The sequence below is a fragment of the Oncorhynchus keta genome, chromosome 1, assembly GCF_023373465.1.
Source record: "Oncorhynchus keta strain PuntledgeMale-10-30-2019 chromosome 1, Oket_V2, whole genome shotgun sequence".
NCBI classification, from domain to species: domain Eukaryota; kingdom Metazoa; phylum Chordata; class Actinopteri; order Salmoniformes; family Salmonidae; genus Oncorhynchus; species Oncorhynchus keta.
In genome coordinates this window covers 33,209,072-33,232,818 of record NC_068421.1, presented here as the reverse complement: position 1 = coordinate 33,232,818, position 23,747 = coordinate 33,209,072, and the positions used below count along the sequence as shown (strand labels likewise).

The following is a 23,747-nucleotide window of genomic DNA, read 5'->3' as shown; positions in this document are numbered from 1 at the left end:
GGCACTGTGATAGACTGCATCCAGTTTGCTGAGTAGAGTGTTGGAAGCCATTTTGTAGATGACATCGCCGAAGTCGAGGATCGGTAGGATAGTCAGTTTTACTAGGGTAAGCTTGGCAGCGTGAGTGAAGGAGGCTTTGTTGCGGAATAGAAAGCCGACTCTGGATTTGATTTTTGATTGGAGATGTTTGATGTGAGTCTGGAAGGAGAGTTTGCAGTCTAGCCAGACACCTAGGTACTTATAGATGTCCACATATTCAAGGTTGGAACCATCCAGGGTGGTGATGCTAGTCGGGCATGCGGGTGCAGGCAGCGATCGGTTGAAAAGCATGCATTTGGTTTTACTCGCGTTTAAGAGCAGTTGGAGGCCACGGAAGGAGTGCTGTATGGCATTGAAGCTCGTTTGGAGGTTGGATAGCACAGTGTCCAATGACGGGCCGAAAGTATATAGAATGGTGTCGTCTGCGTAGAGGTGGATCAGGGAATCGCCCGCAGCAAGAGCAACATCATTGATATATACAGAGAAAAGAGTCGGCCCGAGAATTGAACCCTGTGGCACCCCCATAGAGACTGCCAGAGGACCGGACAGCATGCCCTCTGATTTGACACACTGAACTCTGTCTGCAAAGTAATTGGTGAACCAGGCAAGGCAGTCATCCGAAAAACCGAGGCTGTTGAGTCTGCCGATAAGAATTTGGTGATTGACAGAGTCGAAAGCCTTGGCGAGGTCGATGAAGACGGCTGCACAGTACTGTCTTTTATCGATGGCGGTTATGATATCATTTAGTACCTTGAGTGTGGCTGAGGTGCACCCGTGACCAGCTCGGAAACCAGATTGCACAGCGGAGAAGGTACGGTGGGATTCGAGATGGTCAGTGACCTGTTTGTTGACTTGGCTTTCGAAGACCTTAGATAGGCAGGGCAGGATGGATATAGGTCTATAGCAGTTTGGGTCCAGGGTGTCTCCCCCTTTGAAGAGGGGGATGACTGCGGCAGCTTTCAATCCTTGGGGATCTCAGACGATACGAAAGAGAGGTTGAACAGGCTGGTAATAGGGGTTGCGACAATGGCGGCAGATAGTTTCAGAAATAGCGGGTCCAGATTGTCAAGCCCAGCTGATTTGTACGGGTCCAGGTTTTGCAGCTCTTTCAGAACATCTGCTATCTGGATTTGGGTAAAGGAGAACCTGTAGAGGCTTGGGTGAGGAACTACGGGGGGCGGAGCTGTTGGCCGAGGTTGGAGTAGCCAGGCGGAAGGCATGGCCAGCCGTTGAGAAGTGCTTATTGAAGTTTTCGATAATCATGGATTTATCGGTGGAGACCGTGTTTCCTAGGCTCAGTGCAGTGGGCAGCTGGGAGGAGGTGCTCTTGTTCTCCATGGACTTCACAGTGTCCCAGAACTTTTTGGAGTTGGAGCTACAGGATGCAAACTTCTGCCTGAAGAAGCTGGCCTTAGCTTTCCTGACTGACTGCGTGTATTGGTTCCTGACTTCCCTGAACAGTTGCATATCACGGTAGGTGATTATGGTAGGCCTTAACCTTACTCTCACTCTATGGTAGGCCTTAACCTTACTCTCTCTCACTCTATGGTAGGCCTTAACCTTACTCTCTCTCTATGGTAGGCCTTTCACCTTACTCTCACTCTATGGTATGCCTTAACCTTACTCTCTCGCTCTATGTTAGGCCTTTCACCTTACTCTCACTCTATGGTAGGCCTTAACCTTACTCTCACTCTATGGTAGGCCTTAACCTTACTCTCACTCTATGGTATGCCTTAACCTTACTCTCTCTCACTCTATGGTAGGCCTTAACCTTACTCTCTCTCTATGGTAGGCCTTTCACCTTACTCTCACTCTATGGTAGGCCTTAACCTTACTCTCTCTATCTCTCCATATTATGGTAGGCCTTAACCTTACTCTCTCTCTCTATGGTAGGCCTTAACCTTACTCTCTCTCTCTATGGTAGGCCTTTCACCTTACTATCTATGGTAGGCCTTAACCTTACTCTCTCTATCTCTCCATATTATGGTAGGCCTTAACCTTACTCTCTCTCTATGGTAGGCCTTAACCTTACTCTCTCTCTATGGTAGGCCTTAACCTTACTCTCTCTATCTCTCCATATTATGGTAGGCCTTAACCTTACTCTCTCTCTATGGTAGGCCTTAACCTTACTCTCTCTCTATGGTAGGCCTCAACCTTACTCTCTCTCTATGGTAGGCCTTAACCTTACTCTCTCTATCTCTCCATATTATGGTAGGCCTTAACCTTACTCTCTCTCTATGGTAGGCCTTAACCTTACTCTCTCTCTATGGTAGGCCTTAACCTTACTCTCTCTATCTCTCCATATTATGGTAGGCATTAACCTTACTCTCTCTATGGTAGGCCTTAACCTTACTCTCTCTCTATGGTAGGCCTTAACCTTACTCTCTATCTCTCCATATTATGGTAGGCCTTAACCTTACTCTCTCTCTATGGTAGGCCTTAACCTTACTCTCTCTCTATGGTAGGCCTTAACCTTACTCTCTCTATCTCTCCATATTATGGTAGGCATTAAACTTACTCTCTCTCTCCCATATTATGGTAGGCCTTAACCTTACTCTCACTCTATGGTAGGCCTCAACCTTACTCTCTCTCTCTATGATAGACCTTAACCTTACTCTCTCTATCTCTCCATATTATGGTAGGCCTTAACCTTACTCTCTCTCTATGGTAGGCCTCAACCTTACTCTCTCTCTATGGTAGGCCTCAACCTTACTCTCTCTCTCTCCATATTATGGTAGGCCTTAACCTTACTCTCTCTCTCTCTCTCTCTCTCCATATTATGGTAGGTCTTAACCTTACTCTCTCTCTCTCTCTCTCTCTCCATATTATGGTAGGCCTTAACCTTACTCTCTCTCTCTCTCTCTCTCTCTCCATATTATGGTAGGCCTTAACCTTACTCTCTCTCTCTCTCTCTCTCTCCATATTATGGTAGGCCTTAACCTTACTCTCTCTCTCTCTCTCTCTCTCATATTATGGTAGGCCTTAACCTTACTCTCTCTCTCTCTCTCTCTCTCCATATTATGGTAGGCCTTAACCTTACTCTCTCTCTCTCTCTCTCTCTCCATATTATGGTAGGCCTTAACCTTACTCTCTCTCTCTCTCTCTCTCTCCATATTATGGTAGGCCTTAACCTTACTCTCTCTCTCTCTCTCTCTCTCCATATTATGGTAGGCCTTAACCTTACTCTCTCTCTCTCTCTCTCCTCCATATTATGGTAGGCCTTAACCTTACTCTCTCTCTCTCTCTCTCTCTCCATATTATGGTAGGCCTTAACCTTACTCTCTCTCTCTCCATATTATGGTAGGCCTTAACCTTACTCTCTCTCTCTCTCTCTCTCTCTCCATATTATGGTAGGCCTTAACCTTACTCTCTCTCTCTCCATATTATGGTAGGCCTTAACCTTACTCTCTCTCTCTCTCTCTCTCCATATTATGGTAGGCCTTAACCTTACTCTCTCTCTCTCCATATTATGGTAGGCCTTAACCTTCTCTCTCTCTCTCTCTCTCCATATTATGGTAGGCCTTAACCTTACTCTCTCTCTCTCTCTCTCTCTCCATATTATGGTAGGCCTTAACCTTACTCTCTCTCTCTCTCCATATTATGGTAGGCCTTAACCTTACTCTCTCTCTCTCTCTCTCTCTCCATATTATGGTAGGCCTTAACCTTACTCTCTCTCTCCATATTATGGTAGACCTTAACCTTACTCTCTCTCTCTCTCTCTCTCCATATTATGGTAGACCTTAACCTTACTCTCTCTCTCCCTCTCTCCATATTATGGTAGGCCTTAACCTTACTCTCTCTCTCTCTCTCTCTCTCCATATTATGGTAGGCCTTAACCTTACTCTCTCTCTCTCTCTCTCTCTCTCTCCATATTATGGTAGGCCTTAACCTTACTCTCTCTCTCTCTCCTCTCTCTCTCCATATTATGGTAGGCCTTAACCTTACTCTCTCTCTCTCCATATTATGGTAGGCCTTAACCTTACTCTCTCTCTCTCTCTCTCTCTCTCCATATTATGGTAGGCCTTAACCTTACTCTCTCTCTCTCTCCCTCTCTCTCCCATATTATGGTAGGCCTTAACCTTACTCTCTCTCCATATTATGGTAGGCCTTAACCTTACTCTCTCTCTCCATATTATGGTAGGCCTTAACCTTACTCTCTCTCTCCATATTATGGTAGGCCTTAACCTTACTCTCTCTCTCTCCATATTATGGTAGGCCTTAACCTTACTCCATATTATGGTAGGCCTCTCTCTCTCCATATTATGGTAGGCCTTAACCTTACTCTCTCTCTCTCTCTATGGTAGGCTTAACCTTCCTCTCTCTCTCTCTCTCTCCATATTATGGTAGGCCTTAACCTTACTCTCTCTCTCTCTCTATGGTAGGCTTAACCTTCCTCTCTCTCTCTCTCTCCATATTATGGTAGGCTTAACCTTACTCTCTCTCTCTCCATATTATGGTAGGCCTTAACCTTACTCTCTCTCTCTCCATATTATGGTAGGCCTTCACCTTACTCTATCTCTATGGTAGGCTTAACCTTCCTCTCTCTCTCTCTCTCTCCATATTATGGTAGGCCTTAACCTTACTCTCTCTCTCTCTCTCCATATTATGGTAGGCCTTAACCTTACTCTCTCTCTCTCCATATTATGGTAGGCCTTCACCTTACTCTATCTCTATGGTAGGCCTTAACCTTACTCTCTCTCTCTCTCCATATTATGGTAGGCCTTAACCTTACTCTCTCTATGGTAGGCCTTAACCTTACTCTCTCACTATGGTAGGCCTTAACCTTACTCTCTCACTATGGTATGCCTTAACCTTACTCTCTCTCTATGGTATGCCTTAACCTTACTCTCTCTCTATGGTATGCCTTAACCTTACTCTCTCTCTATGGTATGCCTTAACCTTACTCTCTCTCTCTCCATATTATTTATTTTTTTTTTTTTTATTTCACCTTTATTTAACCAGGTAGGCTAGTTGAGAACAAGTTCTCATTTGCAACTGCGACCTGGCCAAGATAAAGCATAGCAGTGTGAACAGACAACACAGAGTTACACATGGAGTAAACAATTAGCAAGTCAATAACACAGTAGAAAAAATGGGCAGTCTATATACAATGTGTGCAAAAGGCATGAGGAGGTAGGCGAATAATACAATTTTGCAGATTAACACTGGAGTGATAAATGATCAGATGGGCATGTACAGGTAGAGATATTGGTGTGCAAAAGAGCAGAAAAGTAAATAAATAAAAACAGTATAAAAACAGTATGGGAATGAGGTAGGTGAAAAGGGTGAGCTATTTACCTATAGACTATGTACAGCTGCAGCGATCGGTTAGCTGCTCGGATAGCTGATGTTTGAAGTTGGAGAGGGAGATAAAAGTCTCCAACTTCAGCGATTTTTGCAATTCGTTCCAGTCACAGGCAGCAGAGTACTGGAACGAAAGGCGGCCAAATGAGGTGTTGGCTTTAGGGATGATCAGTGAGATACACCTGCTGGAGCGCGTGCTACGGATGGGTGTTGCCATCGTGACCAGTGAACTGAGATAAGGCGGAGCTTTACCTAGCATGGACTTGTAGATGACCTGGAGCCAGTGGGTCTGGCGACGAATATGTAGTGAGGGCCAGCCGACTAGAGCATACAAGTCGCAGTGGTGGGTGGTATAAGGTGCTTTAGTGACAAAACGGATGGCACTGTGATAGACTGCATCCAGTTTGCTGAGTAGAGTGTTGGAAGCCATTTTGTAGATGACATCGCCGAAGTCGAGGATCGGTAGGATAGTCAGTTTTACTAGGGTAAGCTTGGCAGCGTGAGTGAAGGAGGCTTTGTTGCGGAATAGAAAGCCGACTCTGGATTTGATTTTTGATTGGAGATGTTTGATGTGAGTCTGGAAGGAGAGTTTGCAGTCTAGCCAGACACCTAGGTACTTATAGATGTCCACATATTCAAGGTTGGAACCATCCAGGGTGGTGATGCTAGTCGGGCATGCGGGTGCAGGCAGCGATCGGTTGAAAAGCATGCATTTGGTTTTACTCGCGTTTAAGAGCAGTTGGAGGCCACGGAAGGAGTGCTGTATGGCATTGAAGCTCGTTTGGAGGTTGGATAGCACAGTGTCCAATGACGGGCCGAAAGTATATAGAATGGTGTCGTCTGCGTAGAGGTGGATCAGGGAATCGCCCGCAGCAAGAGCAACATCATTGATATATACAGAGAAAAGAGTCGGCCCGAGAATTGAACCCTGTGGCACCCCATAGAGACTGCCAGAGGACCGGACAGCATGCCCTCTGATTTGACACACTGAACTCTGTCTGCAAAGTAATTGGTGAACCAGGCAAGGCAGTCATCCGAAAAACCGAGGCTGTTGAGTCTGCCGATAAGAATTTGGTGATTGACAGAGTCGAAAGCCTTGGCGAGGTCGATGAAGACGGCTGCACAGTACTGTCTTTTATCGATGGCGGTTATGATATCATTTAGTACCTTGAGTGTGGCTGAGGTGCACCCGTGACCAGCTCGGAAACCAGATTGCACAGCGGAGAAGGTACGGTGGGATTCGAGATGGTCAGTGACCTGTTTGTTGACTTGGCTTTCGAAGACCTTAGATAGGCAGGGCAGGATGGATATAGGTCTATAGCAGTTTGGGTCCAGGGTGTCTCCCCCTTTGAAGAGGGGGATGACTGCGGCAGCTTTCAATCCTTGGGGATCTCAGACGATACGAAAGAGAGGTTGAACAGGCTGGTAATAGGGGTTGCGACAATGGCGGCAGATAGTTTCAGAAATAGCGGGTCCAGATTGTCAAGCCCAGCTGATTTGTACGGGTCCAGGTTTTGCAGCTCTTTCAGAACATCTGCTATCTGGATTTGGGTAAAGGAGAACCTGTAGAGGCTTGGGTGAGGAACTACGGGGGCGGAGCTGTTGGCCGAGGTTGGAGTAGCCAGGCGGAAGGCATGGCCAGCCGTTGAGAAGTGCTTATTGAAGTTTTCGATAATCATGGATTTATCGGTGGAGACCGTGTTTCCTAGGCTCAGTGCAGTGGGCAGCTGGGAGGAGGTGCTCTTGTTCTCCATGGACTTCACAGTGTCCCAGAACTTTTTGGAGTTGGAGCTACAGGATGCAAACTTCTGCCTGAAGAAGCTGGCCTTAGCTTTCCTGACTGACTGCGTGTATTGGTTCCTGACTTCCCTGAACAGTTGCATATCACGGTAGGTGATTATGGTAGGCCTTAACCTTACTCTCACTCTATGGTAGGCCTTAACCTTACTCTCTCTCACTCTATGGTAGGCCTTAACCTTACTCTCTCTCTATGGTAGGCCTTTCACCTTACTCTCACTCTATGGTATGCCTTAACCTTACTCTCTCGCTCTATGTTAGGCCTTTCACCTTACTCTCACTCTATGGTAGGCCTTAACCTTACTCTCACTCTATGGTAGGCCTTAACCTTACTCTCTCTCTATGGTATGCCTTAACCTTACTCTCTCTCTATGGTATGCCTTAACCTTACTCTCTCTCTCTCCATATTATGGTAGGCCTTAACCTTACTCTCACTCTATGGTAGGCCTTAACCTTACTCTCTCTATCTCTCCATATTATGGTAGGCCTTAACCTTACTCTCTCTCTCTATGGTAGGCCTTAACCTTACTCTCTCTCTCTATGGTAGGCCTTTCACCTTACTCTCACTCTATGGTAGGCCTTAACCTTACTCTCTCTATCTCTCCATATTATGGTAGGCCTTAACCTTACTCTCTCTCTCTATGGTAGGCCTTAACCTTACTCTCTCTCTCTATGGTAGGCCTTAACCTTACTCTCTCTATCTCTCCATATTATGGTAGGCCTTAACCTTACTCTCTCTCTATGGTAGGCCTTAACCTTACTCTCTCTCTATGGTAGGCCTCAACCTTACTCTCTCTCTATGGTAGGCCTTAACCTTACTCTCTCTATCTCTCCATATTATGGTAGGCCTTAACCTTACTCTCTCTCTATGGTAGGCCTTAACCTTACTCTCTCTCTATGGTAGGCCTTAACCTTACTCTCTCTATCTCTCCATATTATGGTAGGCATTAACCTTACTCTCTCTCTCTATGGTAGGCCTTAACCTTACTCTCTCTCTCTATGGTAGGCCTTAACCTTACTCTCTATCTCTCCATATTATGGTAGGCCTTAACCTTACTCTCTCTCTATGGTAGGCCTTAACCTTACTCTCTCTCTATGGTAGGCCTTAACCTTACTCTCTCTATCTCTCCATATTATGGTAGGCATTAAACTTACTCTCTCTCTCCATATTATGGTAGGCCTTAACCTTACTCTCACTCTATGGTAGGCCTCAACCTTACTCTCTCTCTCTATGATAGACCTTAACCTTACTCTCTCTATCTCTCCATATTATGGTAGGCCTTAACCTTACTCTCTCTCTATGGTAGGCCTCAACCTTACTCTCTCTCTATGGTAGGCCTCAACCTTACTCTCTCTCTCTCCATATTATGGTAGGCCTTAACCTTACTCTCTCTCTCTCTCTCTCTCTCCATATTATGGTAGGTCTTAACCTTACTCTCTCTCTCTCTCTCTCTCCATATTATGGTAGGCCTTAACCTTACTCTCTCTCTCTCCATATTATGGTAGGCCTTAACCTTACTCTCTCTCTCCATATTATGGTAGGCCTTAACCTTCTCTCTCTCTCCATATTATGGTAGGCCTTAACCTTACTCTCTCTATCTATGGTAGGCTTAACCTTCCTCTCTCTCTCTCTCTCTCTCCATATTATGGTAGGCCTTAACCTTACTCTCTCTCTCTATGGTAGGCTTAACCTTTCTCTCTCTCTCTCTCCATATTATGGTAGGCTTAACCTTACTCTCTCTCTCTCCATATTATGGTAGGCCTTAACCTTACTCTCTCTCTCTCCATATTATGGTAGGCCTTCACCTTACTCTATCTCTATGGTAGGCTTAACCAGGTCTCTCTCCATATTATGGTAGGCCTTAACCTTACTCTCTCTCTCTCTCCATATTATGGTAGGCCTTAACCTTACTCTCTCTCTCCATATTATGGTAGGCCTTCACCTTACTCTATCTCTATGGTAGGCCTTAACCTTACTCTCTCTCTCTCTCCATATTATGGTAGGCCTTAACCTTACTCTCTCTCTCCATATTATGGTAGGCCTTAACCTTACTCTCTCACTATGGTAGGCCTTAACCTTACTCTCTCACTATGGTATGCCTTAACCTTACTCTCTCTCTATAGTATGCCTTAACCTTACTCTCTCTCTATGGTATGCCTTAACATTACTCTCTCTCTATGGTATGCCTTAACCTTACTCTCTCTCTCTCCATATTATTTATTTTTTTATTTTTTTATTTCACCTTTATTTAACCAGGTAGGCTAGTTGAGAACAAGTTCTCATTTGCAACTGCGACCTGGCCAAGATAAAGCATAGCAGTGTGAACAGACAACACAGAGTTACACATGGAGTAAACAATTAGCAAGTCAATAACACAGTAGAAAAAATGGGCAGTCTATATACAATGTGTGCAAAAGGCATGAGGAGGTAGGCGAATAATACAATTTTGCAGATTAACACTGGAGTGATAAATGATCAGATGGGCATGTACAGGTAGAGATATTGGTGTGCAAAAGAGCAGAAAAGTAAATAAATAAAAACAGTATAAAAACAGTATGGGAATGAGGTAGGTGAAAAGGGGTGAGCTATTTACCTATAGACTATGTACAGCTGCAGCGATCGGTTAGCTGCTCGGATAGCTGATGTTTGAAGTTGGAGAGGGAGATAAAAGTCTCCAACTTCAGCGATTTTTTGCAATTCGTTCCAGTCACAGGCAGCAGAGTACTGGAACGAAAGGCGGCAAATGAGGTGTTGGCTTTAGGGATGATCAGTGAGATACACCTGCTGGAGCGCGTGCTACGGATGGGTGTTGCCATCGTGACCAGTGAACTGAGATAAGGCGGAGCTTTACCTAGCATGGACTTGTAGATGACCTGGAGCCAGTGGGTCTGGCGACGAATATGTAGTGAGGGCCAGCCGACTAGAGCATACAAGTCGCAGTGGTGGGTGGTATAAGGTGCTTTAGTGACAAAACGGATGGCACTGTGATAGACTGCATCCAGTTTGCTGAGTAGAGTGTTGGAAGCCATTTTGTAGATGACATCGCCGAAGTCGAGGATCGGTAGGATAGTCAGTTTTACTAGGGTAAGCTTGGCAGCGTGAGTGAAGGAGGCTTTGTTGCGGAATAGAAAGCCGACTCTGGATTTGATTTTGATTGGAGATGTTTGATGTGAGTCTGGAAGGAGAGTTTGCAGTCTAGCCAGACACCTAGGTACTTATAGATGTCCACATATTCAAGGTTGGAACCATCCAGGGTGGTGATGCTAGTCGGGCATGCGGGTGCAGGCAGCGATCGGTTGAAAAGCATGCATTTGGTTTTACTCGCGTTTAAGAGCAGTTGGAGGCCACGGAAGGAGTGCTGTATGGCATTGAAGCTCGTTTGGAGGTTGGATAGCACAGTGTCCAATGACGGGCCGAAAGTATATAGAATGGTGTCGTCTGCGTAGAGGTGGATCAGGGAATCGCCCGCAGCAAGAGCAACATCATTGATATATACAGAGAAAAGAGTCGGCCCGAGAATTGAACCCTGTGGCACCCCATAGAGACTGCCAGAGGACCGGACAGCATGCCCTCTGATTTGACACACTGAACTCTGTCTGCAAAGTAATTGGTGAACCAGGCAAGGCAGTCATCCGAAAAACCGAGGCTGTTGAGTCTGCCGATAAGAATTTGGTGATTGACAGAGTCGAAAGCCTTGGCGAGGTCGATGAAGACGGCTGCACAGTACTGTCTTTTATCGATGGCGGTTATGATATCATTTAGTACCTTGAGTGTGGCTGAGGTGCACCCGTGACCAGCTCGAAACCAGATTGCACAGCGGAGAAGGTACGGTGGGATTCGAGATGGTCAGTGACCTGTTTGTTGACTTGGCTTTCGAAGACCTTAGATAGGCAGGGCAGGATGGATATAGGTCTATAGCAGTTTGGGTCCAGGGTGTCTCCCCTTTGAAGAGGGGGGATGACTGCGGCAGCTTTCCAATCCTTGGGGATCTCAGACGATACGAAAGAGAGGTTGAACAGGCTGGTAATAGGGGTTGCGACAATGGCGGCAGATAGTTTCAGAAATAGCGGGTCCAGATTGTCAAGCCCAGCTGATTTGTACGGGTCCAGGTTTTGCAGCTCTTTCAGAACATCTGCTATCTGGATTTGGGTAAAGGAGAACCTGTAGAGGCTTGGGTGAGGAACTACGGGGGCGGAGCTGTTGGCCGAGGTTGGAGTAGCCAGGCGGAAGGCATGGCCAGCCGTTGAGAAGTGCTTATTGAAGTTTTCGATAATCATGGATTTATCGGTGGAGACCGTGTTTCTAGGCTCAGTGCAGTGGGCAGCTGGGAGGAGGTGCTCTTGTTCTCCATGGACTTCACAGTGTCCCAGAACTTTTTGGAGTTGGAGCTACAGGATGCAAACTTCTGCCTGAAGAAGCTGGCCTTAGCTTTCCTGACTGACTGCGTGTATTGGTTCCTGACTTCCCTGAACAGTTGCATATCACGGTAGGTGATTATGGTAGGCCTTAACCTTACTCTCACTCTATGGTAGGCCTTAACCTTACTCTCTCTCACTCTATGGTAGGCCTTAACCTTACTCTCTCTATGGTAGGCCTTTCACCTTACTCTCACTCTATGGTATGCCTTAACCTTACTCTCTCGCTCTATGTTAGGCCTTTCACCTTACTCTCACTCTATGGTAGGCCTTAACCTTACTCTCACTCTATGGTAGGCCTTAACCTTACTCTCACTCTATGGTATGCCTTAACCTTACTCTCTCTCACTCTATGGTAGGCCTTAACCTTACTCTCTCTATGGTAGGCCTTTCACCTTACTCTCACTCTATGGTAGGCCTTAACCTTACTCTCTATCTCTCCATATTATGGTAGGCCTTAACCTTACTCTCTCTCTCTATGGTAGGCCTTAACCTTACTCTCTCTCTCTATGGTAGGCCTTTCACCTTACTCTCACTCTATGGTAGGCCTTAACCTTACTCTCTCTATCTCTCCATATTATGGTAGGCCTTAACCTTACTCTCTCTCTCTATGGTAGGCCTTAACCTTACTCTCTCTCTCTATGGTAGGCCTTAACCTTACTCTCTCTATCTCTCCATATTATGGTAGGCCTTAACCTTACTCTCTCTATGGTAGGCCTTAACCTTACTATGGTAGGCCTCAACCTTACTCTCTCTCTATGGTAGGCCTTAACCTTACTCTCTATCTCTCCATATTATGGTAGGCCTTAACCTTACTCTCTCTCTATGGTAGGCCTTAACCTTACTCTCTCTCTATGGTAGGCCTTAACCTTACTCTCTCTCTCTCCATATTATGGTAGGCATTAACCTTACTCTCTCTCTCTATGGTAGGCCTTAACCTTACTCTCTCTCTCTATGGTAGGCCTTAACCTTACTCTCTCTATCTCTCCATATTATGGTAGGCCTTAACCTTACTCTCTCTCTATGGTAGGCCTTAACCTTACTCTCTCTCTATGGTAGGCCTTAACCTTACTCTCTCTATCTCTCCATATTATGGTAGGCATTAAACTTACTCTCTCTCTCTCCATATTATGGTAGGCCTTAACCTTACTCTCACTCTATGGTAGGCCTCAACCTTACTCTCTCTCTATGATAGACCTTAACCTTACTCTCTCTATCTCTCCATATTATGGTAGGCCTTAACCTTACTCTCACTCTATGGTAGGCCTTAACCTTACTCTCTCTCTATGGTATGCCTTAACCTTACTCTCTCTCTATGGTATGCCTTAACCTTACTCTCTCTCTCTCCATATTATGGTAGGCCTTAACCTTACTCTCTCTCTATGGTAGGCCTTAACCTTACTCTCTCTCTATGGTAGGCCTCAACCTTACTCTCTCTCTATGGTAGGCCTCAACCTTACTCTCTCTCTATGGTAGGCCTCAACCTTACTTTCTCTCTCTATATATTTTTTTTGCAGGAAATTCTGACATTTTGCACAGCAATATGGTTTATGCTGAAACAGTGCGATGATTGGTCAAATTTGCAAGACCAACGCATAATATGCAGGCAATTTTTGATTTGCAAAAACAATCACATAATCCTGGAGGGACTGCTACATATTATGGTAGGCCTTAACCATGTTCTAACAGGCACATCATCAGTTAGGGAGGTTTGTATGAACACAAGCTTTCTGTTCTATGGCCCTCTCTCTCTATTCTCTCCTTCCCTCGCTCTCCTCTCCCCTCTGTCCCTTCTCCACCTATCCCTCACCCTCTCTTGCTCCCCCTCTCCCTTCCGCTCCCTCTCCCTTCTCTCCTCTCCCCTCCGTCCCTTCTCCACCTATCCCTCACCCTCTCTTGCTCCCCCCCTCCCTTCCGCTCCCTCTCCCTTCTCTCCTCTCCCCTCTGCCTCTTCTCCACCTATCCCTTACCCTCTCTTGCTCCCCCTCTCCCTTCCGCTCCCTCTATCTTCTCTCCTCTCCCCTCTGCCTCTTCTCCACCTATCCCTCACCCTCTCTTGCTCCCCCTCTCCCTCCATCTTCTCTCCTCTCTATCCCTCTCCCAGTGTCGCTACAATCTGCATAGAGAGACATTTGTCATCATTAGCTGGGCCCTGACAGTTGGCACCCAGATTTTCACATCTCCACCACGGGAAATGATGAACCCTTCAGGCCTTATTTGGGTAACATGGCCTAATTTCATCATGGGCGCAGCCACCAGCATTTCATTACAACACAATCCTCTTTAATCCCTCCCTTTGTCTCTGTTTTCTGCTGCGTCTGTTACTGGAAACATAGTGTTGAAGGGAGAGAAGGGCTGTGCAATTAGTGTGAGATTCATAATGGGCTCCTGCGCTGCAGTAAAGATGCTCTGGTGGAGTATCACAGGGTAACACAGGGTCAGTGGGCCCATGATTACAGTGTCCACCTTTAGACAGGAGAGGAGACGTCTCCTACACATGAAGATGAATCACTCTGCCTCTGTTGCTTTGTTGCCTTCCACTCTATATACACGAGACGATGTGTTGCCTTCCGCTCTATATACACGAGACGATGTGTTGCCTTCCGCTCTATATACACGAGACGATGTGTTGCCTTCCGCTCTATATACACGAGACGATGTGTTGCCTTGCGCTCTATATACACGAGACGATGTGTTGGCTTCCGCTCTATATACACGAGACGATGTCTTGCCTTCTGCTCTATATACACGAGACGATGTGTTGCCTTCCGCTCTATATACACGAGACGATGTGCTCTATATACACGAGACGATGTGTTGCCTTCCGCTCTATATACACGATGACGATGTGTTGCCTTCCGCTCTATATACACGAGACGATGTGTTGCCTTCCGCTCTATATACACGAGACGATGTGTTGCCTTCCGCTCTATATACACGAGACGATGTGTTGCCTTCCCGCTCTATATACACGAGACGATGTGTTGCCTTCCGCTCTATATACACGAGACGATGTGTTGCCTTCCGCTCTATATACACGAGACGATGTGTTGCCTTCCGCTCTATATACACGAGACGATGTGTTGCCTTCCGCTCTATATACACGAGACGATGTGTTGCCTTCCGCTATATACACGAGACGATGTGTTGCCTTCCGCTCTATATACACGAGACGATGTGTTGCCTTCCGCTCTATATACACGAGACGATGTGTTGCCTTCCGCTCTATATACACGAGACTCTATATACACGAGACGATGTGTTGCCTTCCGCTCTATATACACGAGACGATGTGTTGCCTTCCGCTCTATATACACGAGACGATGTGTTGCCTTCCGCTCTATATACACGAGACGATGTGTTGCCTTCCGCTCTATATACACGAGACGATGTGTTGCCTTCCGCTCTATATACACGAGACGATGTGTTGCCTTCCGCTCTATATACACGAGACGATGTGTTGCCTTCCACGATGTGTTGCCTTCCACTCTATATACACGAGACGATGTGTTGCCTTCCGCTCATAATACACGAGACGATGTGTTGCCTTCCCCTCTATATACACGAGACGATGTGTTGCCTTCCGCTCATAATACACGAGACGATGTGTTGCCTTCCCCTCTATATACACGAGACGATGTGTTGCCTTCCCCTCTATATACACGAGACGATGTGTTGCCTTCCGCTCTATATACACGAGACGATGTGTTGCCTTCCCCTCTATATACACGAGACGATGTGTTGCCTTCCCCTCTATATACACGAGACGATGTGTTGCCTTCCTCTCTATATACACGAGACGATGTGTTGCCTTCCGCTCTATATACACGAGACGATGTGTTGCCTTCCACTCTATATACACGAGACGATGTGTTGCCTTCCGCTCATAATACACGAGACGATGTGTTGCCTTCCCCTCTATATACACGAGACGATGTGTTGCCTTCCGCTCATAATACACGAGACGATGTGTTGCCTTCCCCTCTATATACACGAGACGATGTGTTGCCTTCCCCTCTATATACACGAGACGATGTGTTGCCTTCCGCTCTATATACACGAGACGATGTGTTGCCTTCCCCTCTATATACACGAGACGATGTGTTGCCTTCCACTCCGTGTACGGAGAGTGAAGGTGCCTCCTCATGTCTGTTCTTATATGTATACGCTGAGTGTACAAAACATTAAGAACACTTGCTCTTTCCATGACAAAGACTGACCAGGTGAATCCAGGTGAAAGCTATGATCCCTTATTGATGTCTCTTATTAAATCCAGATGATGAAGTGGAGGAGACCAGTTAAATAAGGATTTTTAAGCCTTGAGACAATTGAGACATGTATTGTGTATGTGTGTCTTTCAGAGGGTGAATGGGCAAGTAAAAAGATGTAACTGCCTTTGAACAGGATATGGTAGTAGGTGCCAGGAGCACCGGTTTGAGTGTGTCAAGAACTCAAATCAAATCCAATTTTATTAGTCACATGCGCCCAATACAACAGGTGTAGAACTTACAGTGAAATGCTTACTTACAAGCCCTTAACCAACAATGCAGTTTAAAAATACGAATAACAAATTAAAGGAACAAGTAATTAAAGAGCAGGGGTAAAATAACACTAGCGAGACAATACACGGGGTACCGGTACAGAGTCAATGTGTGAGGGCATCAGTTAGTCGAGGTAATTGAGGTAATATATACATGTAATATGTACAGCACTGCATCGTTTCTGGGTTTTTCACCCCCAACAGTTCCCCGTGTGTATCAAGAATGGTCCACCACCCAAAGGACATCCAGCCAACTTGACACAACTGTGGGTAGCATTGGAGTCAACATGGGCCAGCATCCCTGTGGAACACTTTGACACCTTGTAGAGTCCATGCCCTGACAAATGTATGCTGTTCTGAGGGAAATAGGAGTGCAACTCAATATTAGGAAGGTGCACCTAATGTCTTGTACACTCAGTGTAAATACAGTCAGGTCCATAAGTATTTGGACAGTGACACAATCTGCATCATTTTGGCTCTGTACGCCACAACAATGGATTGGACAGGACAATCAAGATGTGCTTTAAGTGTAGACTTTCATGTTTAATTTAAGGGTTTTCTCAAAATTATTGTAGGAATTGCAACCATTTTTAAACATAGACCCCGGATTTTAGGGGCTCAAAAGTAATTGGACAAACTAACATAATCATAGATTAAATTGTGAGTTTTAATACTTGGTTGCGAATCCTTTGCAGTCAGTGACTGCCTAAAGTCTGGAACCCATAGACATCACCAGATGCTGGGTTTCTTCCCTGGTGATGCTCTGCCAGGCCTTTACTGCAGCTGTCTTCAGTTCCTGCTTGCTCTTAGGGCGTTTTGCCTTCAGCAAGTAAAATGCATGCTCAATTGGATTCAGGTCAGGTGATTGACTTGGCCATTGCAGAACATTCCACATCTTTGTCTTAAAATGTACTTGGTTGCTTTCGCAGTATGTTTTGGGTCATTGTCCATCTGCACTGTGAAGCGCCGTCCAATGAGTTTTGAAGCGTTTGGCTGAATCTGAGCAGATAATATAGTCCTAAACACTTCAGCATTCATCCTGCTGCTTTTGTCAGCAGTCAGATTATCAATAAATACAAGGGAACCAGTTCCATTGGCAGCCACACATGCCCACGCCATAGCACTACCACCATGCTTCACAGATGAGGTGGTATGCTTCAGATCATGAGCAGTTCCTTCCCTTCTCCATACTCTTCTCTTCCCATCATTCTGGTACAAGTTGATCTTTGTCTCATCTGTCCACAGGACGTTGTTCCAGAACTGGACAGGCTTTTTAGATGTTGTTTGGCAAACCTCTAATCTGGTCTTCCTGTTTTTGAGGCTTACCAATGGTTTACATCTTGTAGTAAACCCTCTATATTTACTCTGGTGAAGTCTTCTCTTGATTGTTGACTTTGACACAGATACACCAACCTTCTGGAGGGTGTTCTTCATCTGGCCAACTGTTGTGAAGGGGCTTTTCTTCTGTCATCCACTACAGTTGTTTTCCATGGTCTACCGGGCCCTTTGGTGTTCCTGAGCTCACCAGTGTGTTCTTTATTTTGAAGAATGTACCAAATAGTTGATTTGGCCACACCTAATGTATTTGCTATCTCGCTGAGTGTTTTTTTTCTCTCAGCCTAATGATTTCTTGCTTCACTGCAGTGACAGCTCTTTGGACTTCATATTGAGGGTTAACAGTAACAGATTCAAAATGCAAATGCCACACTTGAAATCAACTCTATATCTTTCATCTGTTTACTTGTAGATTCATTAATGAGGGAATAACACACACCTGGCCATGGAAGAGCTGAGCAGCCAATTGTCCAATTAATTTTGGTTCCTTAAAAGGGGAGGGACCACATCTAAAAAGTGCTGTAATTCCTACTCTGTTCACCCGATTTGGATGTAAATACCATCATATTCATTATTTAATTTCAACTCCAATATGCTGTGGTAGACAGCTACAATAATAATAACTTGGTCAATGTCCAAATATGCATAGACCAGATCGTATATATCTTATAAAAACAAACATCAGGGACACCTTTCCTCTCCCTGGCAAAACAACCTGGATATTGCACTATAAATTAGTCCCCCAAAACCACAAGCCTGTACAATACTGCTACTCTAACAGCTTCACAACAGCAGACATGTTAAGAGATAACAGAATAATAACATATCAGAACACTGCTCCCATCTCTTACTGATAGAATAGGGATACCTAGTCAGTTGTACAACTGAATGCATTCAACTGAAATGCGTCTTCGCATTTAAACCAACCCCTCTGATTCAGAGAGGTGCGGGGGGTTGCCATCATGGACTTCCACGTCTTCGGCGCCCGGGAAACAGTGGGTTAACTGCCTTGCTCAATAATACCTTAACACAGTCACGTAGAACAGATACAGAGTTTATCTGTGTGATTATACAGACAGGAGAAGCCACAGGCTGCATCCCAAACGACACCCTATTCCCTATGTAGTGCACATATAGCAAATACCATTGGACCCTGGTCAAAAGTTGTGCATTTGAGATGCAACATAACATAAGCATTTATACACAGTAATGCTATGGGCACATACAAAAACAGAAAAATATGTGATCGCTCACAGAATGTTATGCTGTGTATTTTTTAAATGGCAGACCTCTGATCATACCTCTCATTTTCTGTGTTATTATGTGAAGCCGTGTTGGCAAATAAAACTAAATTATATTTAATTATATTCATGCTAAATTGATGCAAATACATGCATGTCATTCATCAGAAAGGCTGACAAGCGTTCCATATTGAGGAGAGGAGGGAGGTGGGTGGCAGAGGAGAGGAGAGGAGAGAGGAGGGGCACAACAGAAGCTGAGATAATTCGTTAATTCCCCCCCCCCTCTCGCTCTCTTCTTTCTCTCTCCCTCTCTCTCTCGCTTTTTTTCTCCTCCTCTCTCTCTTCTCCTCACTCTCCGTGAGTAGTGAGGAGCCAGGAGTGTTGTCCACTCCTGGCTCCTCACTACACACAGAGAAAGACTGCTGACAGGAGAGCTGTATCTCAATCCTTCTCTCTGCAATATCTAGAGTCCTTTGTTCTGGACTCCTCCTCCTCAATCGTATTGGAGGATAAGGTCCAAGGTCCCTCCCCTCTGACCTTTTTTCTCCAATCTACTTTGAAAAGGATGCGAGGTCAGAGAATGTGAGGAATCAAGGAAATATGAATTGAGAAAGAGGCTAACACAGGGAGGCTGCTGACACGAGGAGGGGGTATAACAGATGAAGAAAGGGGGGCCGGAGATCCAGAGGGGGTCGGGGTGGAGGGAGGATCCAGAGGGTGGAAGGCACAAGGCCCAGAAAGGAACGGGCTACCCCACAGAGACACCATATTGTCTAGAATAATGATATTCAGATTATTAAAAACCCCAATGACAATGTCATTTTGAGATGAATGAAGTTTGTGGGGGAACATGTCAGTGAGTCCCCATCCCGAGAGGGTGAAGTGTAATATTTCACCCAGTGTGAAGCCTAATGCTGATCACACATATCTTAAATGCCACCTTCTTAATCTGAGTCCTATTGCACTGCCACTCCATTAGAGACTGTTGGTATAATCTGGATTTGACTTGGTGACTGAACCTCTCGTTGGCTGTCCTCCATCCCCTTTCCTCTACAATGCACAGCGAGACAGATAACAGAATAACATGGATGACCTTATTTGTCATGTTCTAACAGGATTATAAATAGAGACACACACTGAGTATTATTATCCTCAATTAGCTGACTTTAATGGCCACATTATGAGATGCTGTTATTACTATTGAGACTTTTAAATTGTTTAATATGGTCCGCCTTAATCAGTATTATTATAGTTTTTGCTGGGTTTGGTCTTAATCATTTACACTAATGGTGTCTATAATGCACCACAGTATTGTACATTCATAAAAACTTTTACACTGTCTGGGGTGATGGATTTGTGGCATCGAAAAATGATGTTATATTGTGAACTTAGACTTGTAATTGTCAAGCTGAAAAATCTCATGTCCATTTTCAGTCCGTGTGTGTGTGTGTGTGTGTTCGTGTGTGTGTGTGTGTGTGTGTGTGTGTGTGTGTGCGTGATAAACTATGGTGTCATCACAAAGCCATTTCAGCTATTAGACAAGAACTGTTGACCCCATGCCAGACCACTGACAGGAGGATCAGTCTTACTAAAAGAAAGAGAAAAATGAAGAATGGAGGGAAAAAGGAGAAGTGCAGTAGAGGCCAGCTCTGGAAACAAAGAAGCCTTCTACACAGAGAGGCTGGGTCACATGGTAGGAAGTAGAAGTCATTGTATTGATTTACACAATCATGCATAAAGCTGGAGGGTCAGAGACTGGATGAAATTAGGCTGGGTCAGAAATAGGTTCTAATGAAATTAGGCTGGGTCAGAGATAGGCGCTAACCCATATCTGCTATTGTGGATCTAACACATAGACAATGCAGGATCTCACAGGATAGTGTATCTGAGTAGAGTAGAACAGGTTGTTAGTGTAGATCTATAGTATGGATGTAGATCTGTGTAAAGTGTAGATCTATAGTAGAGTAGACCAAGGGTCAGGACGAGGGTAGGCCAGGACTGTGTAGGGTAGGCCAGGTTGCACGGTGTGCACCGTTTAATTCACAGGTTGTTAGAGCACAAACGTAGATCCTCAAAGGCTGTTGAAGAAAAGTGTTAGCACCATTTCCATGTTTGTGAGGGTAAACGGTTGTTAATTCACTAGGGTAGGCAAACCGGTTGTTAGAGCACACATTTCCACGCAGGAAATGTTGAACCGAACTGAGATCTGCACCTCAGGTTGTTAGAGCTAAGCATTAACATTTCCATGTTATCTGTGGTTGTTAGGGTAGGCCCAGGTTGCACCTCAGGTTGTTAGAGCTAAGCATTAACATTTCCATGTAGATCTGTGTAGGGTAGGCCAGGTTGCACCTCAGGTTGTTAGAGCTAAGCATTAACATTTCCATGTAGATCTGTGTAGGGTAGGCCAGGTTGCACCTCAGGTTGTTAGAGCTAAGCATTAACATTTCCATGTAGATCTGTGTAGGGTAGGCCAGGTTGCACCTCAGGTTGTTAGAGCTAAGCATTAACATTTCCATGTAGATCTGTGTAGGGTAGGCCAGGTTGCACCTCAGGTTGTTAGAGCTAAGCATTAACATTTCCATGTAGATCTGTGTAGGGTAGGCCAGGTTGCACCTCAGGTTGTTAGAGCTAAGCATTAACATTTCCATGTAGATCTGTGTAGGGTAGGCCAGGTTGCAACTCAGGTTGTTAGAGCTAAGCATTAACATTTCCATGTAGATCTGTGCAGGGTAGGCCAGGTTGCAGCCACATGCTTTAGATTAAAGAGGTGATAATCCTGAAGAAAAGCCCCTCTATCACGCAGAGGGATGACCAGCCTCGTGGCCACACTCACGCACAGTTGGAAGTAGACTGTAGACTAGTCTGGATATAATAAAGGCCAGTATACCTGCTGATCTACACACACACAGACAGAGAGAGATGGAGAAGAGGTGTGGGTTTTCCTCCCATCTCTCTCCATATGGAACCAGTATAGAAAGTCCTACATTCACAAAACACTCCATGAAAGTGACCAAGAAAAATCTAAACTAGGAAGTGGTAGCTAGTTTTGTCAATATCTAACCCGAAACGATTTCTGTTGACTATCCATCTAAAATAATAATCAAGTTTAAGAATATGGTAAACTATATTTCACACTTAATTTGAATTAATAGTTTCATTGTAGACCTTTAGGATGTGCCTAGTCTAATCATGTGTTTTCTTGGCAAGGTCTATCCCAGCACACCCATGTGTTGTCATATCTGTAATGTCTGCTTGGTAACAGTGGGACATTATTAATTATGATTGGGCTGATGCTGCTGACAGAGGCCTCCAGACTGGCTGGCATAATAGTGGGAGACAAATAGCCATCACACACACACACACAGATATTACATTGGGAACTGACAAGGTGCAGTCTATCCTGATAATTTGTGGTTCTGTGCAGCAAAGTGTTGGTGCAGATTCGTGTAAACGTCTGTTTGTCCTGTACCTCTGCCGTTTAAAGTCTTCTTCAAAACTCAAACTGAACCATCTGAGACGGGAAGCCACGATGATAACTACTTATTAATCTAGAGATGGTTCAGAGATAGGGAGATAGTTCGGTGATAAGTACTTATTAATCTAGAGATGGTTCAGAGATAGGGAGATAGTTCGGTGATAACTACTTATTAATCTAGAGATGGTTCAGAGATAGTGAGATAGTTCGGTGATAACTACGGAGATTGTTCGGGGATTTGGTGTGCAGAAACGTGCAGCAACTTTTTCGTCATAAAAATATCTAGTCTACTGGTGTTGTGCATAAATGTGTCCTGCTTCCATTGAGGTCTTGATAACATAATAAACTGTGTTATATTAGTAATAAGATTGTAATTGTTAAGGAGTATTTTTGTAGTAGTAATATGAATATTGTAGGCCGAGCCTATGTTCTGTTGCCTATGTAGAACTAATTTACTTCAGAAAAAAACTACTAGGCCTACTCAACTCAATGATATATATAATTAGGCTAAAATAATAATCATAATAATTATAACATTGTTTTTTTTAGTTGCAATTGTTTAATTTAGTTTAATTTGTTCTATCATCATATTCGTGATAAATGTAAACCCTGGTCTCACACAACACTCACCGGGAATGATGTCTACAATGTACAACATCAATAATTTGTCTAGTATCAATGGCCTGTTTTTGAAAACCTTGAGTTCACAACCTGTTAATGCTGACAAGACACCGTCATACAATATCGTGGACTATATAATCATCGGAATCACGTATTTCAACAAACTAACTAGATGCTTGCAATAAAACGTTTACCATTGTTGAAAAATAATTAATATCGGAAATATATTAAAAAGCCTATACATGTATAGATTACAGTCTTACAAATGTAACCTTTATTTAACTCGGGCGAGTCAGTTAAGATTAAGAACAAATTGTTAATTACAGTGACGGCCTAAATGAATGGCAATATCGATGCCATCTTAATTTTCCTTCACTGAAAAGACGTGTCCTACTTAATTTGACAAGTTCATCCTTCAATTAATGAGGGATAGTTGGCCTATTTCATACATTGGAATCCTGAAAAAATATTTAACATTCATATTCAAAAACGTCTTAATTGAAAAGTACGCCTGAAAATGTATTTGTACAACACTAAGAAAAAACAATTAACTTCTAAAGGACTTTGGGCCTTTAAGTTACCATTAGCCTATTTACGCTGGAAAAGAAGACACCGAAAATTAACCGGTCCAATATTTTTTAACTACTAGGATGTTGCATACATGCGTTATTTCCAAAATAACCATGCGATTTCACAGGCCTAATAATTATACAATGGCCTAGCCTACTGATATGGTACAGATGTAAATCCCTATTCTATAGGCTATTTCAACATGCAGTAGGATATTTGTTTTTCTACGGACACTGCATTCCAAAGTCCTATTTGAAATGTCCCCGTAGAATAGATTTAGCAGCGCGAATCTGCAGTCAAAGCAAAACAATCTAAAATAACCAAGACATAACCCCACGGAACAACTGTCATCAAACCTGTCATTCTAGTCGTCGTGTCTAATATTAGATCAGGTACCGTCCAGAGGCTG

General features: G+C 44.4%; 1 protein-coding gene and 1 long non-coding RNA gene across 5 annotated transcripts in view; both read right to left on the bottom strand.

Moving 5' to 3' along the window:
- LOC118396139 (neurobeachin-like) overlaps window positions 1-23,747 on the bottom strand; it is a 415,134-nt gene that overhangs the window by 101,528 nt on the left and 289,859 nt on the right. The gene's annotated exons all lie outside the window — the stretch shown is intronic.
- LOC127931088 (uncharacterized) lies at window positions 4,924-12,546 on the bottom strand. Of its 3 annotated transcripts, XR_008139771.1 has the most exons (6): window positions 12,495-12,546; window positions 12,213-12,252; window positions 12,111-12,181; window positions 7,726-7,796; window positions 7,469-7,664; window positions 4,924-4,938 (listed from the first exon to the last, which is right to left on the bottom strand). It is a non-coding gene; the product is annotated as an uncharacterized LOC127931088 (long non-coding RNA). The 3 variants fall into 3 exon arrangements; XR_008139772.1 differs by lacking the exon at window positions 7,726-7,796; XR_008139773.1 differs by lacking the exons at window positions 12,111-12,181; window positions 12,213-12,252; window positions 12,495-12,546 and adding an exon at window positions 7,828-7,848.